The following is a 19,611-nucleotide window of genomic DNA, read 5'->3' on the forward strand; positions in this document are numbered from 1 at the left end:
ACACAATTGTTTCAGGATCCCTCTAACACTGAGCATCAAATCAGCATCAACTGATCTTTTTGGCCAGCTGGGGGCAGTAAAAACTAACTTTAAAACACATCGACATATTATGAGCTATAATTTAGGTGTTTGGAGTATTGTATTATTATTAGGCCTTCTCTAAAAAGTGGGAAGAAATGACTAAATGTTCAATATTGTAAATTATTTTGTAAAATAGCCAACAAAGCAGCTTGGCTTCATTGTGATTGACAGAACTCTATGAGGTTGTCATCTGTGTTTTCTGTATTTTGGCACTTTAACCATTTCATAGTTAGTATTAAGGTTATAAAAGCAAGTTGTAACCTTTAGATCGACTAAAATGGACTTGTTCGGCGGTTAGTGAGCGGCCAATTACATGAGGGCATAAACCTACAAAGAACCCCGTCAGAGGCATAACCTAATGCTCAAAATGTACTCACAAATCAGATTACATTAATATTATCCAAGTGTTTTGTGAAAAGGCTTAAACTAGAAAGAACAGTCTCAAAATGTGCTTGGTTTATTCTGGCTTTAGGGAAAATATACTTTTGAGAATGATATGATGAATTAACTTCAGTGTTATGAGCCCTGCCACACATGCCAACATCTAGCCTATCATCAGAGTAAAGCTTTTTCCGATACATTTTTCACATTTACAACACGGCATAATACATCTAATCACAGAGAAAAGTCATCTATTGAATTCATTTGGTCCGAACATCAAATAGAAAGGACAGTGATGAAAGTATAAAAGCCAGAAGCAATCAAATGGCAGGAGAGGTCAACTGACGAGGCGCTGGAGAAATGACAATGGAGCTGAATAGACGGCAGACATATCATCAAAAGAGACACTGCGACAGTCCCAGCATTCTCCAAAACGCCAACATCTGTGCTCTGACTTTGATATCAGCTTGATCCACCTAATGAGTGCTGTGATGTTTAAATAAGGGACGTTTGCGGAACAACAGACACTCTCATTTACATACCACAGGGTGTACACATCTGAGATGCTTGAACAACAAATCAAAGTCACGGTTGTAGGGATCAGTCCAGTAATTCCCTGGAACAGTGGCAATTTAGCAATATCAACAACAGTGATTAGAGCAAGAAATGAGTACCATTTACAAAAGCTCGGTGTTTAGAAGGACAGCTGTATTTTCCACAATAAAAGCCCTCGAGGCTTTTGATCTGGCTGTGTGTGCACAGGTTTGTATTGGGAGAGTTTTTGAATGCTTTGCAGATGGTTACCTTCAAAGTGCGCTTTAACAAGCCATAGCCCGCTCGGGTAGTCCGAATCAGAGTCAAATCTATACTTATTGTAGCTTTTCTATTAAGTGTGGTTCGGTCTCACACTGCACAAATTAAACCAGACTATACAAAAACAAGAATTTAATAAAGGGAATTTAATAAAGGGAATTTTCAAAGGCGCAGTACTGAAAATGAATTTAGAATATTTTTTTGATCGCTTAGAAATTTGGCGGTGGAAGATGTACTGTACACTGAATTCAACAAACATGGAGAAAACCATTAACCAATTACAAAAAATGTGATGCAGTCTAATAATATTGATAATATTCTTTTGTGCGATCTTTGCGAAACTAAAAAACAATATCATACACATCTTAATCATTAAAGTGATTTATAACCTTGGCCCTTCACTAAAATAGATTTTGGTTCCTGATAACAAAGAGCATAAATGCAAAACTGAAAAATAAACAAGTCACATATCAGTTTGTACTAGTTCATGTTTACTCATCTGATTCCATTGTGAAAAGTCAGTATAAGAGGGAGCTGGACCAGAACTTACAGACACTAATATATATTTGTATCCCTTGGTCCGTACCAAATGAACAGGTGTGAAAACAGCCGTAGTTGAGGATTAAGAGAGATGGCAGACCTCAGTTTACGCTTTGAGCAGCACACAGGGGTCTTAAACATTATTTAATTTAATTATGATAGTGACTCTAATAGTGCATTTATTTTTAAATGGCAGCCTCTTTTCAGCTCTTGTAATTAAAAAAGGGGAGGTGGCAAAGTGGGGGCCGGGGAGAAGTATCCAAGTGTGACTTTTGACTGACATGTGCTATTAGGCTGAAATGGTTTAATCTCTATTTGGCTGGTGCGGAGCAGTTGAGGAGGTAAGCTGCACTTATCATTGATCCTCCCCCCAGTTCATTGACACACTTAAGCCTCTGCAGTCAGACTTTATCTGATGGAGAAGGCAACAGAGGCAAAGGAGGATTTCACTTTAGAAATGCTCCAAACACCCCGACCAAGCGTCTGGGTTTCGCTCTAAAACTTTGGGCTCTGGAGGACGACGTTGTTGACGTTGTGTTCACAAATGATATCCCCAGAGAGTACGGCGAAGTTTTCTCATCATCTCACCCAGCAAATGGATGTTTTCTGAGCTTCCACTGGTTTATTTCACTGCCTCTGAACCCCCCACTCTTCTCTGTCTGCATCTGCAACATGATTGATGGAGCATTTTTCCCTTGTTACATCTTTCACCAAATTTAGCAAAGGTAACAAGGCTGAGTTGGGCAATTCCCAAGTGGGGACTTGGCACTGCTGTTGACAAGCTGAAACAGAGCAGCAGCATGGCAGTTACAAACCAAATGAAAAGGGCCTTTGTAATCCTCTGAGTCACTCAAATTGTTTACATGAGGTCATTATTGCAGCACTTTATAAAGAATTGTCAAACATTTCAATGGTTATGGAAAAAATAGATCCAAACATTACCAATTGGTTTAGAACCAGTTAATCTCTTGCTCATATATTCAGTCTGGACATCCAGAGCCCAAGACTATTTGGATTGGTTTAGAACTCAGCAGGCCAAAAGGATTGTATTTGAGCCCTCTCATGTGTTGAACTCTGAGTTTGTGCTATGGAAGTCGGCACTGGGTCCCCTTTTATCAGCACGATTGTTATAAACACTGATAAATTGGCAGCTCACGGAGGCTTGTTACCATGTGAAGTGTCACATGATTGGTTGTGTTTATTTATGTACTAATAATAATAATAATAATAATAGTAATATTGGGAGGGATGAAACCCTCTTTAAATGCAGAACACACAGTGAAATGTGTTCTCTGCATTTAACCAATCCTAGTAAAGTGTGTATGTTCTTGAGATGAATGATTCAAATGTGTGTAGTTCTTCATCGGGAGACTAGCATGTGATTAATGGCTAGTTGTTTTATTTATCTCTGTATAAATGTGCTCTGGTCCTGATGCAGCAATTTCCCTTCTTCAAGACTATTTTTTCTCATTGTAGACTAAAGTAACCTTAAACATTTCAAACCTAAACCCTTTAACTTATTAAACGTAATATTCACGTGATATTATATATCTGTTATGTACTGTATGTACAGTACTTGTATCATTTTATTATTCTGTTTTTCCATATTGTAATTCTGATTTTCAAGGACGGATCCCACTGGCCAAATCTGAGTAGCAAATAGCTTGAATGATTAATAATTTGGTTGTTTATTATGTATTAATATAGGTTTACATGCCTTGTACGTCATGGGAGTTCCACGCAGGACCCTGAAACCAAAGTGGCCAGAGGTATTTCAGACATTAACATATTATTATATACACTTCTGCTTTTTCTAAAGTGACATTTATAACTTTTAAACGCTGTATATTGGTTTTCGAGGCCTAGTTTTTCTGGTTTTACGACCTGAAGGGAATTGTTTTTTTCTTTCAGTGTTTGGCTTCAACGAACAGCAGAACACATCTGCTGAATAAATAAACAGCTAACAGTTTTGCTAACAAGTTCACCCAAACAATTTTATGGCTGATAATATGCTGCTTATAGTTTGTTTTGACTGCCCCCCATTGGCCAACAAGATCAGTTGAAGCTGGTTTGACGCTAAGTGTAACATAGGGATCCTGTGCAAATATAATTAAATTTAAAGTACCAAATGCATTGAGATGGAGCCCAGCAACCAACTTTGGAAAGATGCCTGACTTCCTGTCATTTGTACATGTATCTCACCAATTAAAGCATAACTACCTTAAATGCCAATTCATAATGTTTCTTCGCCAGTGTTTTTTTCTTCCCAAGTGCCTTGTTTTATTCTCTGTCTCTCCATGCTAAATGCATTAAGAGACCAACCCCATACCATGTAATTCATAAGCCCTTGTGGGGGGGAAGCCTTTAAACCCCTCTTTATGACCGTGATCTGCCTGTCCCCTTTTAAATAACATGCAGGAATCATTTCAGTGCTTCTCCAGAGGACATCCATTTCCAGGCAGACTGCGTGTCAACCGGTAGCTCTCCGAGTATGAGGAAGGAGGATTTGAATTCATTTACGCAGGGTGGTAGAATTTGCCAGAGCACTGATTGGCAGTTGAAAACCATTAAGACTGGCTCATGCAGGTTTAAGGTTGAGACAGAAGTGTTCCTTGATTTAATGGCTTCATTATAATCTCCCAGCAGAGAGACTCGATATCACAATGAGACATGAACTGAATATTGACATGGTATATTTGAATGTTATTGCAAGACCAATGGTGATTGCATCAAAGCATTCAGTCAATGTACTACACTGCATTCATCTCCATTTATCACATAGATCTATTTTGGTTAGGTTGGTTGGTCTGTTTGTCTGTAAACAGGATTACAAAAAGAAACTGAAGGCAGGTTTCATTAAAACATGGTGGAAGGATTGGCCAAGAAAGAGCCCATTACATTTTGGAGTGGGTCCGAGATTATAGGGCGGTACCTACATTATCTTTCCCAAATGGAAAAAGCCAGGACAGAACTCTGTGCCTTTTGAGTTTAATCATTTATCAACTCCTTAAAAACTAGCAAAACATTTATATTTGGTGAATAAACCATTAGCCGTTCAGTTTGTTTCAAAGTTTAAGTGAGGTGACTTCTCTCTCAGACAAAATAGAAACAAGGGAACATATATGTAATTCCTACACAAGCCTGTGCACATGGGAGCTGCTTGACCAAACACTTTTTTATTTTTAGGCCATAAAGACTAAAACAAAAGGCTAAACGTTACAATCACGACATTCTTCAAACTCATAATGAAGCTAAAATAGTCCCAGTTCATATTTTCATAGATTGCGTGTGTACTATATGTGATTAAACAACCAGACAAATAGATAAACGAGCATGCCAATACACTTAATAAATCTTACATAATGCAACTGAGAAAATGTCTTCATTTTTGCCCAACCTGCATTGGAGGAAAAACTGCCTCATAAAGTATTTAGGGAGATATCCGACTGGTCAAAATTGTTGTTGCCAACAGGCGTTGGAGGGACGTACAAAGAAGACATTTTAATCTTAGGTCGTTCTAAACAGAAACATGTGAGGAATGAGCCTACAAAAGAGTACAAATACATTCTCAGAGTGAACATCTTTGTTGCTTTCTTTCTTCAATTTACCCTTGAAACCAATACTCCACTTTTGTCCGGTAACTGTTTTCCTCACACCCTAATACAGACAGAGATTCTTCACAAACCATAAACCTCTGTTAAACAACATCAAAAGGGGATCTCCACATCTTCATTGTTATTTTATCCGGACAATTCTGTTCTCCTGTCAACACCGCTTGACAAAAAGAAGTGTTAAGGGACAAAAGAGAGAACATAACAAAAAATAATCCTCTAGATCCCTCACCACATCTCCCAGACTTGGGCATACACCAGTTTTTTGGTACACTTTACAATCCTTGAAAAGAAACAAAGCCCTCTGACCCTCTGGGATGGACAAAGCATTAGCAACAGCTTTCAACATAATACAGTCGACAACAACACTTTTACAGCCTTGTAAATGACCATAGAGCTGGATAAAAACCTCACACAGCAAAAACACAGACTGATTTATGAGCTTTATTAAGACGTTTTATACAGTGCTATTGCGTTGCATTAGTTTGAGACAAACTGCTAACTCAGTATACTTTCTTATTTTATCTAAAAGTCCTCGCCTATAATCTGGACCCCATCATTAGATGCAACATCCCTCCACTGTGACAGCAGCTTTAGGAGTCTTCAGAAATGATGACCGAGGCCAACAGCAAGGCTACAGAAATTCCCGACATCTATTTAGCTCAAGATTAGGAACGAAAAATGATAGTGATGTGTTAACTCAACACACGTCTTAAAAACTGACAAGATGTGATAAGAACTTATTGCTAAATCGTTCTCTTTCTCATGCACCACGGTTAAGCTGCATAATTCATAAATAATCCTCAATCAAATTCCGGGCAGATTTCTTTTATCCTGGGTCAGCGCTTTGCGATCTGTGCAACAGTAGGGAGTAAATACCAATCTAACAAACATCATAGCCTCCCTAACAACCCCATCGAACCCCTTTTGGCTAAACAGAGACTCAGACATGAATCCTAAATAGTGCAGACTGGAATGTGAGGCACACAAGTTTTGCACCGTTAACCTCCCTCTCAATGTCGACTCTGGGAATGCAGCTGTGGATTGCTATTCAAAACATTACAGTTATCGCGTATCAATTCCGACCCTCATTACACAGCCAAGTGCCGAGATTTTAGTGTTTAATACAGTCGTTCAAGTGAGGTAAATACTGTGTAATCAGACTGCTGTCATCGTGGTAGCCGTTTGGCCAGAATTACATGTTTAATAAATGTGGTAATTTCCACAAAGTGTCATAAGAAATGTAAATGAAGGCTGGATATAATGAGTTTTCCCAGCAGACCTTTTTATTAATATGAAGAAAAGCAAATGTAACCTTTCCTGATCGGCAACGACCCGCGGTGTTCATGATCAAACACCGAGGTGGGTTTACACCACAAGCGGCTACATTTGACTGACTTCACTTTAAGTAGTGTGTCATACATTTTGCTCTCCGGTTGGACTAAATACCATACATTAAAACTATGGACTGTAACATAAACCTGAGGGCTTGTTTCAGTCATTAGTGGAGGAGTTCTGACTCATCTCTTCTTTGCCTTTCCTGCCTTTCTGGTTTCCTCTGACGGAGCATCAAAAATAAGTGGAGCACCAAAGTCAGAACAGTGCACTCAGCAAACCCTCTCTCTCTTCAAATATTAGTATTCCCATTTTTTCCCCATGTCCCCCACCCTCCCCCCATGCTGCTATACCCCGCATATCCGAGCATACTCAGCTAATGGAGCAGTGAGAGATGCTCTTGAAAATGGACAGGCTCTCCAGCACAATACAGCAACTCACAAATAGAATAGTTCACTACATCCAGCACTCAGAGATGTGAAAGCTTCCTTTGAGCACAGTCTGCACTAACATCATTGCCATGGAGCCCATAAAGGTGCTGTTTTATAAATGTGATTAGAAACCACTGTCATAATGGGGATAATTCATCTGTATCACCCCAGTGAGGCAGGTCCCTAATCAGTCTTTATGTGTAATTGAGATGAATCATTTCCTGCAGCAAGGGCTTGTGCCTGTTCCAACCAAAATGGTAATAACTCATGACCCTAAGAGTCGAAAAGAACGCCTATGAATTATGCTCCAGATGGAACTGTAGTTGTCATTATCCATTTATCTATTTTTATTTAAAAGTGCCTTTAATCCTCTAGATAATAGCTCAAAAGCTGCTTTCACCACATAAATGTATAATCCCTGGCATGTTCAAAGGGTTCTGATGAACTCTGGTTCTTCTGAGTCATTCGGGATCTTTCATGTCAAACCCTTACATGGCCTCCGGATAAGCTATAGTTATTTTTTGGCCTACAGTGGTTTAGGAACAATTTCTGGCTATTTATTCCACTCCAGTGCTCGAGGTCATGGCTCAGAAGAGAAACGAGTACAGTACTGTCATGCTGAATGTATGAGCTAATAGGGCTCTCAAGATAGCAAAGGAGCATACTGCTTGCGATACATGCGCTGAGAATATGCTTCACTTTTCCACTTCACCTCATTCTGCCCACAGTTCTGATCAGTCATTGTGCATGGTGGACAGCGATACAGCCAAGAGAAATCTGCCCTGGGCACTGCATCAGCCAACAGTCCCGCCTTAGGCATTTGTCTAACTGTCGACTCTGTTTTTCTGCAGTCATTTAGATATTCAGGTTTAATTAAGGTACCTCTGTCATTAACACGGGATTTCATTTCCTAAACTCTCAATCTCGCAACACTTTCTGCTTCCCTCAGACTCTGGCACCCACTCCAAAACACAAACACTCCCACCCGACTGCCTCTGAAGAGACGTTGTCACAGTTCCCTGGCCAAACTTTTATTTAGTATTCATCATAACCAAGACACCTGCTTGGTTGTTTTCCTTTCCTGGGAACTCTGGGGAAATAATATCTGTTGGATTGGAGCCACATGTTAGGGTTGATGAAACTGCCGAAGAGGAAAAGCAGGATCTACTATCTCTTGACATGAATCATCAATATAAAATATGATGTCCCTTCAGCAATATGAGATGCAAAGAAATATCAGCTGCAAGCTCTTGTCATTTTGTGACAAGTTATTCATAACTGAGGAAATGCATAAACATATATACATGCTTATGATTGCCAGTGTTTCTATAAAATGCAGCTGCTGCATGAGATAATCATAAATAAATGTTTTTCCCTCTTCTATACCCCAGTGTAACATGTGTGATGTCCTGGGACTGCTAATGACATGCAACACTTGCTTTATTCACAAGATGGTGCAATAAGTGCACTTACTTACCCACTAACTGACTCACTTTTTTACTTACCCACTAACTGACTCACTTTTCCAAACCTTCCCCTTTTTTGCCTCTCGACCATGTAACATTTATCAGCATAGGGATTTGTGTTTTTCATGCTACATAAATCATCCAAGTAAACAAGTCAGATTAGAGTTTTTGCTCAGGCGAAAGAGCTTATTTTGAGTCAAAAGCAGATCTCACAGTCCATTAGACTGAGCTGGATCTAAAGCCAGAGCCCAAGGAAGTTTGGCAGACACAGAGGTTTAAAGAGCACACCTAAACACGCTCAGTTTAATTTGGCCTCTAATCACAGTCCTCTCGACTGGCTGAGTTAGAAAAAGGAGATAATGCAGCAACGGAACAAAGGACTGGCAGATCGAACAGGAATTGAAATCCTCAAACCCCTGATCCTGTCCTTGACAGAATCTGATCAAAGTCACAGTGAGAGAAAAATCACATATTACTGCACAGTATATCTGCAAGGGACAAATGATTCATTTAATTAACTACAATTCAGGTGGTGACATTTCTGGCATTAAAAACTCAGTGTCTTGTGTTTATTATATTCTTGAAAAACGCTTCTGGCCCAGTCCACCACCCACCCACACATCATTGCCGCATCACCGTACAAATGAGCAACCGACCGGCATCACATTTCAGTTATCAAAGCTACACTCCCTCGCAAACAAAGCACTATTATTGCTCTACAGTGTTACTATTTCAATATTTTGCATATCTCTTCTTCACTAGACATTCTGTTGGAACTCTCGCAAGTTAGTTCAGCCCGAGCTCGGCTCATCTTTCTCTGTTGTTGCAACTCTTCTGTTCGCCAATGGAGGTCGATAAAGATTAAAGATGATTTGATGCCACTTTAATACCATGTTATGAAGAGTGAGAGCAGAGGACAACTGTAATCCCTGTCTGCACATCAAAGACTGGCCCGGTATCTGGCCTGCTATTAACAGAGTGGCCGGATGCCACCTGCCCAGATGTTTGGCATGTGGACTCCAGTTCTGCCAAATGGGAATCATGAGACCACAGGACTCCAGGAAGCATCGCAGGCTCGCAGACTTCAAGGACAAGCATGCGGGCAAATGTTTAAAACATTTCTCAAGCTTTTTTTCTATATTAATCCATCATTACTTTGATGTTTGTAAAATATGTACGCAGTTTAATGACCATTCAGAGGTTTCATAAAACATTTTTCAAAAGATCAATTTCACACCTTGCTAAGGTTATTGCATTTGGTTCAGACACCTTTAGAAGTTAATGACACAGCTGCATCACTTTTAAATGTTAATGTTCTTTGAATATAACAGGCACTTTTGATATCCTGCATCAGAGGCAGCGCAGCTCAGTGTGGATTAGAGAGTTGATGTTGGGTTCTGCTTACCCCACAGTTTGACAGTCCCAGGCCGTAGCCCGGGCTCTGACTGTCAGCTAAAGAACTGTGATAGGGCCTCAACATATTGGAAGGCTCCCTGTGGTTACAGCCCTGACTGTCAATGTGCATTTGGTCTGCTTCGAGTTTACCCACACTGAAGCTGTTTGTTTTTATTTACAGCCAAATCCTTAGTGAGTCCGTGGTGGAGGTCGAGATGATCGTTGTGAACAACTACTGAAACACATTTCTCACTGTCACAAGAATAGAGACAAAGACCAACATAAATGTTACGTTCAACCACACATAGTGGTCGGAGTGGTCACAGGGCCATCTTTAGAATGACAGTACTGTGACCTCAACATCTGATGTGCAACAATGTGAGACATAGAAGGTTAATGCATGTAAAGATCAAATGCCACATCCTTAAAAGGACAAATTATGAATCCTTAAAATGTCAGTCGATCAATTTGAGATCCAGACTGAAATATCTGGGCATAACATTTTGTAAAGACATTCATGGTTCCCTGGGCCCAGGAGTTCAAAACTTTTAATCCCTATCTGATCAAATCAGATTTGGATTTTGGGGAGTTCAAAACCAAAAAACAGGATTAGGATAACTTTGATATCCGATCAGATCAGGAAATCCAATCCAAGCTTAATCTGTATCAAATCTTCAAAATGGGTAGTTCAAACCGACAACACAGGATTGGGATCGGTTTGATCCCAAAAAACTGGATTATCCTGATCCCACCAGAGGGGTGGATTTCCAGTGGATTACCAGAGCAAATTGTACTGTACCATTTATTTAAAAATATGTTTCAATATAAATAAGATGGCAAAGTTTGTTAACTGAAATAATACACGATTTTTAGCCTTCATGGGAAATACATTTTTTGTTTGTTTTTTTGTTCACGTTTGTGGTGGCCTATTTTGTTTTCAACCAAATGTTGATGACTGTTACGGCTGCTGTTTGTCTGCTCCTTAATCTGTCTGGGATTGTTTGCAGCTGTGTGCGTGTGTGTGATTATGCAAATGATCTGTGTGGTAGCCCCAACATCATTGGCTGCCCATCTCCTGGTCCGCCTCTGAAGATGGTGATTGGATCGACGTCGTCCAATCGCAGCGCACAGCCGGCGCACACCTGCTGGGGAGGAGTACAAAGGCTGCGGACTATCACCACTCTGGAGGCTCTGACATGTGGACAGATGCCTCGCGATACTTGCGCGTGTAGAATTCTGTTAACTGTGGTTAAACTTGTGTGATTAGTAGTGTCTAGAGTAGCTTAGTTAGAGTGTAGAGAAGTTTAGTTAGTGTTTAGAGTAGCTTAGGATTTTGTGACTGTTGCCTTTCAGTTTAGCTGTGTGTTTTGTATATATTTCCTGTATTAGTCTGTACCACTTTTAAAGTGAGGTTTTGTTTTGTTCTTTATTTAGTATATTAGTATTTATTTTCCCTGTATGCCTTTAGACTCCTTTTGAGTCCTCCCTTAGTTTGGTTATCTGTCAACCTGTGCCCTTTTGTTTGTTTCAGGGTGCACGCCTTCCATTTTGTTTACCGCTGCTATTTAAAATAAACCATTTATAATTAATACCAATTCTACTCTGGTCGTGTCGTTTCCCTTTTGTCCCCCTAGCCAATTGGGGACGTAACAATGACATAAATGTTTATGCTCATAAAAGTATCACAACAAAGATTGTCAATCACAAATGTAATTTAGATTAAATTAAAAATATCTTCAACAAAAAAAAGTCCATCATCTGTCATCACCTTTCAAAAGTAATTGCGGACAATAGAAGTCTCTGCAATGTGGTCTCTTGTCTTCCTTGTATTATTTTTCATATCCACTAGATGGCGATCGGTAGGATTAAAGCACTGATATTCAGGATCTAGTCATCTTGAAAAATCGTAATCTGGATCAGGCTGATCCTATCCTGAATTGCTTTGAACTCCAGGGACAACATTTGGCCGACTTGTCTGATCCTGGATCACAAAAAATGGGATTTCAAAATCTGATCGGATCTGATTGAGATGAAAAGTTTTGAAGTCCTGGGCCCAGATGATTCATCTCTAATAGACAAATATGGGGAAGCAGTGTTCAGTGTTATTATTCTATTCTAGCTTTTTTTTTTTGGTATGATTTGGCTTTTTTTTTGTCATTTTATAATGTTTTTTGTAAAGCACTTTGAATTGCCTTGTTGTTGAAATGTGCTGTATAAACTTGCTTTGTCTATGACTTTGGTGATCCTCCTGACCCTGCCCATGTCTTTGTTTCAGTAAAATGTCTTGTCAACTAATGGATGGTTTGAAATTAAATTAGATACAGATGTCCATGATGCACAGAGGATCCATTCTAATAACTTTTTGTGGATTGTCAAAGGTTTGATTAATGACAAAATAGCTTCAATTTGATGACATTCCCAGCAGCCTCTTTTGTGCTATCCAGAAACGCTAGCTACCGAGCTTAACAATAAGGGCACCAGTGGTAAACAGTGATGGAAATACTAATTACATACATTGTACAAAAATGACAACCCTCACAATAAATATTCAAAAAAATGTATGCATCACTATTTTAAATAAATGGAGGTGGTATCTTTTTATTTCTATGTCATTTAAACATTTATTTTGTATCTAACACTGGATATTGTATCGTAAATCTTCCATTATATATAAATAATTGCACCACTTAACTATGTGAGTACTGCAGTAACCATGTCAACTGAAGCGAGTAACATCTGTATGCACATCTTTTTACACCTTCATGTTAACTACACGATAAAGCCCTTTGATCTACAGTAGAGTGCCAAAGACATTTATTTTTTACACCGCCCTCTGGCCAATTGTTACATTAACTTCATCATACAAATTTAAGATTTAGACTTAAACAGTTTAGTTTCCCTTTACAATGCACATTACAGAACTGAAGAGTGTGGCTGCGGATAGATGATAGTAGTCATTTCTTATTTCTAAGTCTAAATGTATTTAATACTCTTCCATAGCACATAGCAACTAAGTCACATTTATAATGCTTTCATGTGACATCTTATTTTCTCTATTTTTTAACCATTTAAATAAAAAGAAGAGCAAACTTTTTCTGTCTTTCAGATAAAGTATTTTTGTCAATATAAACAGATGCATACTTGTCATCTGTAATGCAAATGGAGGGATTTACACTTTCTGTCAACAAGATTAGACATTAATACATTTATGGTTCACAGGTGAAAAAGTCTTCAACATTTATAACATGAAAATATGAAGCCCATGAATTTCTGAACACACATTTGTTCCATGCGGATGAATATGTGTCAAATCCATTTCAGAGGTGTTACCCTCGACTTTGACCTTGTCCCGAGCCGCTCAGATTGTGACAGAGTTCCATTAATACAACTCAGAGCAATTTCGCTGCATTTAGCGGACACAAAGCCCACCTCGGTGCTTTCAATGACAAGCACCTTTCCGGGCAGAAGTCAGATGATATAATGCGAACGCTTTACATATTTATCATATCTGGAAATCATTGCATTTCAAAAAAATCATCGTGCTATTTGAATTTCAATGCTCTAGTAGGTTTTAGGGCTAGAGTGAAGACATACAATTAATTTATCTATTATATTTTGGTATGAGATCATAAAGTATGCAGGAATATTTATTTTGCTGCAAGGTCATTTGAACCATTTCACCACACACACATGCTCCACTACCTGAAGGTGGACAGCAGCTGCAGTGTGTTCCCCTTGTATTTTGCCTCTGGAGCGCGTGTTATATAAGTCACATTCCAGTCAAGCACCAGGAACGCATGACTTATAACAAACAACAAAGCTGTAAACCAAGAAGAAGAATTGTGACTTCTGCAACTCTTCTCGACATCTATAATTCACTTTGACAGATGTCAGAAACGGAGCATGTTTATTTCAGCTGCGCCGTGACAACAAGCTGCAAAATATACCTCTGAAAAAAACACCCAGCAGCCTGTGAGTTGTGTGCAGTGTATGATTTATCATTAGCAAGCGGGGACACCATTGAAATGACTAAAATATGATAACAAAGCCCCATGCATCAGAGACTATTCACTGTGACGAAAGAGGGAAGGCCCTGTGGGCTCTACTCGAGGCTCTCTGGGTGCGCCTCCACCCTTCAGAGAGTCCACAGACATTTTAAACATGAGCAGCTGACTGCGGGTGAACGACAGTGAATGCAACACAGAAGAACAAGCCCACTGTTCACACTCAGACACCCTTCAGGATAATCACATTTCTCGTGATCATAGCTTTAACAGTAAGTCAAGACTGACTCCGGCAACATTTAAAGAAGAAAACAGTCCAAGTAGAATTTTCTCCTGGAGGAATTAGAAAAAAGAAAGCAATGTTCCAGTGAAATGAAATGAGAACGGCCTTTGACTCGGTGGCTAAGTCTGATCAAATTCTGCTCGCTGTCTTTCAGCTCCACCAAACAATGGCAAACCGAATGTCTCTAACTGATCGGTACGGCAGTCAATACATCAGCGTGTGCATTGGGATGAAGAAATCAATGTCACTGCATTCCCATGCCTCCTCCATCTCTGCCAGCAAGCCCTCATACAGGGATGGAAAGCCATCAACAGCCTACCCAAAGGGGATAGCGCACATACCCGATATTGAAGGGTTGCCTTGGTGCCAAGAAAGGCCCTTGTAAAAGCCATGGTAAAGGATTACTCAAGCAAGCATGTCCTCTTTCAGCGCAGACGAGAACACTAGTTTCCACCCTTGGTACCATTTTGAAGGGTCATTTTTAAACACAGCGAGGGATGAAACAAACAACAAGAGAAGCTAGGAGGAACCATCCATCACTCTTACTTGGCTCTACCCTGCTGTTTGTTGAGCTAGAGATAAAGCATGGCCTTATCTTCAATTAAGCTTAATCAAACATTGTTAAAGCCTAATCTGTAATGCTAAACAAAGGCTCACCTGGGACACAGCACATTCTTTATTGTCAAATCGACTAATAGAAAGTTGCAAGTTTATTATGCTGCGATGATGGGTATAATGGTGATGTGATAATCTGCAGCACAGAATCAATAATGCTCGTAAAAAGTCTACTTAGAGGTATTATGGCTGTGAAACTACAATATAATCAATATCATTATTATTAGCCATAATGTTACTGCTGCAGCAAGCCAAGTACCACATGTGGATCAATACAATTTAGTTGTGACTTACAGTATATTTCTTTATTTATTCAAATACAAATATGTTAACCGATTTACATAATGTCAACACGTTGTTTTAAGTTTAATTGTCTACATTTACTCTCCATAAAATGGCAGTTGTGAACATTTCATACGTGTTCATTATTTCAGATTCGACAGAACAGATGGTGAGATTCTTCAATGACAAGAAAGCTTTTCACTTTGTATTGACAAACAGAGAGCAGAATATGTGCCGTACTTGCGGCAGCTGAGAGGTTTTTGTTGAGGTTCGGGGTTTGTTGCATGCAGCTTAACAGATAAGATTGATGTGCCACTGCTCTGCCAAACCGACAATGTAATTAAAGTCATGCAACCATGGTGTGTACCAGAACTGAGGCACATGAAGCCACATGCTTCTCCTCAGGTTACTGTTGAGAATGCTGACACCCATTGTAAATGGTTTCGTTTCTACAAGATGACACTTATTGTTTCAAATTGACAGCTTGGTATATGTGGGATTACAAAGCTGTTTCATCTCTCTAGAATATTTAAAACGAAATATCTTGAAGACCTTGAAGTAGTCTACATTTGGACCCATGTTTATGCTTTTGCTTTGGGTATTGTTTTATCAGTTGTTAGACTTATAGATGACCAGATCATAGACATCACTGATTTAGAAAATAAAGCCACAGATTGTGAATCTGGATGGCTATGTGATTTCCTAGCAATAGTATGTGGTTTAACAAACAGCTAGGTGAGAGGCAGACTGTTAAAAGAAGCAGATTTTATACTAAAAAAGCGATCAATATCTACCGTGCAAGTGAGATTGCATTAAGCCAAATCAAAGCAATTGAATAATAACATTCAAGCCTTGACAGAAAAATCAAAACAAACAAAGAGCAAAGAGTCCTGGAATTGGAAAGACATGATTCACGCCAAGAAAAGTAATTTTTCAAAGATGTGTAGAATCGAATCAGCCTCAGCATGGAATTGGTGAGTGCAAATGAGCAGAATGAGAGTGAAAAATACATCGTCATAGGGGAGAGGAGAATGGAAACTACAACAGAGTGATGGAGTCTGCAGGCACAGAATATAAGGAATATAAACTATGAGAAATATTCAGAATAAAGACACAGGCTTAGAGCAAGTACAAGCTAAAGTGTTGTCTTCTATGGTTGTATAGGACCACAGGGCAAAAAGGCACTCTCATGCGATTACAGGGGGCAGTTTACATCACGATGTTCCAGAAACCACTGATCTAACATGAAGGAAGTGAAATGAGTCCATGATGTTAAAAAGGAAAATAACCTAAATACTTTGATCTGTTTAATGGAATAGGCGGCTTACTGTACCAGTCAGCACCTCATACAGATGGTCCACATGGTTACACACTATCCACTTCTGCCTTTTGAGGATGTACTTCCCTTTATGCCAAATGAAAAAACATATTTTCTGTGCCAGATGCTAATTGTTGGCTTCTAGAAGATAAAACATGGTGAAAGCTCAAAGCTGAGTACCTTTAATAACCCCAACATTTTTTTGTATATGCATTTGAAAAGATAATTGAAGACTTGCTTGTTTAGGGGGCATGCCCACAGGGTAAGAAGGTTGTTGGTGAGAGCAAGGGCAAAAAAAAATGCCATGACAACGGATGTCAATTACAAAAGGCACATTTGATGCGCTGAGTGACCGAATGAGAACAAAGTGATGGCAGTGACCTAGCAACCACCAGTGAAACACAAGCAGGAGCTGTGAGGTTAGAGGGAAGAAAAGTATCTTGCCAAATTCATGGCTAACTTTTCAGACATCAGCGCCTGTACTGGGGGGAAGCGAAGAAGAGGAGCTCAGCATCAAGCATGTCAATAAACTGATCAAACCGTGAGTAGATTTAAACTAAAAGGACATTGAGACTCATACTAACCAGAGGAAAACTTGTAGCACATGGGTCAAGAACAATCACTGACCGTCAGCGCTGGTACGTTTAGATTTGGAAGAGATACTAACATTTGTCTATGAGGAAAAGGATGCTGCTTACGTTGCAAAGACAATACCTTGAAATCGCCAATTGGCTAACAAGGAACTTCATACTGGAGATGCTTTAAGACAAGCATTCCTCGAAGAGTAGAAGGAAGATCTGTTGGAGAAAGAATTGGATGTTAACCGGATTACACCTCAGCTACCCATTACAGGTGGAAAACTGCATAAGTTCAGGAGACACTGAATGGATGGCTGAATGAAAGAAGTGCAGAACCAAAATAAATCCAGCCATAATGGACACTTGATGACATCTCTGATACGTCTCGGTTGATGTTAAAAGCAGCAGAGCTCATTGTTCCACATGAGCTGAGACAAGAAATGAGTAACTGAGGAATTGTTAAATGTAAAGAAACAGCCAGAGACATATTTTATCGGCTAAACATTAACTCACATATTGAGGTGATGGTGTGTCAGTATGCCTTTTGTTCTGAATCTGAGATTAGAGTCTGAGTGTCTGCTATGTGTCGAGTATAGGGATGGGTATCGTTTGAAATGTATCGATTCCGGTTCTTATCGATTCCCCGTTTCGATTCCAAAATTGTAAAAGAAAGAGGTCAAACGTTTAGATAACAAACATATCTTTATTCTTTTAAGCTTTAACTGACATTTTTACAAATAAAAAATATACATGCAATACAAATGTATTGCACAATAGCTGTGCTTTATTTTAACTGAGCTATGCCTGTGGCAAGCTATTAACAGGCATTACACTGTGCCTTGTCTTTTTCTTTATTAGTGTAGTGGAGCATCACTTTAGAACGTTTACCGCGATCCATCTTTGGTGTTATGAAGTGACTGAGCTCGTGAACTGTCTGCGAGAGGGCGGGGGAGCCTCGCTGCGGGGCAACTGTGGACCTCTGTCGCCTGTCAGCACAATTTACATGATGCCGTTTAAAAAGATAAAGAGGGTGGTGCCGGCCGTCAACGGCCCGCTGACGACCGGCCGTTGTATGATTCTCCAGAACACACAGATGGCCAGTCCGCCCTTACCCTGTATTCCACCGGGTCACCGCGGCGCAGACGGACCCGGTGGAAATTGTGTATTTTGTATGGGTACCCGGTACTTTATTATCGGTTCTCATCTGGAACCGAGTTTCGGTTCCCAAGCCTAGCCTACTTTTCACAGTTCCCAATGATCATAAAATAAGGGATGTAGTGTTGCTATTTCAGTGACATTTGTTTGCGACGCATGGCATTCCTGATGTTTACTTCTCGTATAATGGTCCTCAGTTTGCCAGAGCAGTTTGAGGACTTGAAGCGAGGGGAATTGTATAAAACTGACGAAACCTTTCCATTGAGAAATTAACATTGTCGCCACTCCTCCAACGCAGTGGCGAGCCGTCAGGGCCCTCCTAAGATAACATTTTTTTTTAAAATATTATTTTTTATATTTTTTTGTTGTTACATTTTTCATTAGTTTTACCAAAATAACTTGATTTAATTGTATTTAAAATAATATTTCCAAAGAAATAAATCCTTCGAATCTGCCTGTTCAGTTTCTGTTGGAATGGGTTAAATGCCGTCTCTGCGAGTTACTGTGAAGACGGGAGAGCTTGTTGGTCCCTCTCTACATTCACAGAGGGCCCGCTATAGTAATTCAATGAGAGAGTAATGTCAAATGACAGTACAATTGACCAATCATATCTTCCCTCTAAATGGGCGGGCTTTATTTTTGCGGACTTTATGACAAGTTCCGCCTGCTGTGAGGTCTATGCAAGTGGTGCAGTGACGCGTCCTAAAACCCGGAAGTAAGCTTCGCTCGGATTCCCTCGACAGAAAGCAGTGGGATTTCTCCAGAGGATTTTGGAAAATAGCCCGAAATAAGGTCTGTGGAAAACGAACCTGTTAGATAAATGCACGTTTTGTTCAGCCGGATAATATCCAGGATGGACTTTGTGTTTAAGTGATTTGATCATCAAAGGTAGGCCTAAGTCATTTTCAATGTGGGCCGCCGTGCCGACTTAATTCATTTGTAATTGTTACTTGGCTGTGGGTGCCCTGTCATGATAGGTGTTTATATAAATTGTGTTGTTTTGTGTGGTAGAGCATAGTGGTAGAGGGTCGCTGTCATTGATGCGTTTTGCACAGTTTTGCACCCCGGGCTGCTGTTTTGATATTCCGCTGAAGTATACGCTGTGACGTCATATCTCTTCTTTTCTTTCGAGGGAAGGGTGGGGGTCAGAGGGCCTAGGTATAAAAGTCACGGCTCGCCACTGCTCCAACGCCATCTTCACCGCCAGCAGCTCCCTGTTGCCCACATCATAGTTTCTCTCCGTCGGGGAAAGACGGCGAGAGAAGAAAGCACATGGATGAAGTTTATTGTCAGGCCCTGCTGTCTGAGACAGAACTGCGCCAA

At 39.9% G+C, this 19,611-nt stretch overlaps 1 protein-coding gene across 2 annotated transcripts in view; it reads right to left on the minus strand.

Annotated features, from left to right (window-relative positions):
• Nucleotides 1-19,611, minus strand: part of asic4a (acid-sensing (proton-gated) ion channel family member 4a) — an 89,440-nt gene that overhangs the window by 15,889 nt on the left and 53,940 nt on the right. The gene's annotated exons all lie outside the window — the stretch shown is intronic.

The sequence above is a fragment of the Gymnodraco acuticeps genome, unplaced genomic scaffold (genome assembly GCF_902827175.1).
Source record: "Gymnodraco acuticeps unplaced genomic scaffold, fGymAcu1.1, whole genome shotgun sequence".
NCBI lineage: Eukaryota > Metazoa > Chordata > Actinopteri > Perciformes > Bathydraconidae > Gymnodraco > Gymnodraco acuticeps.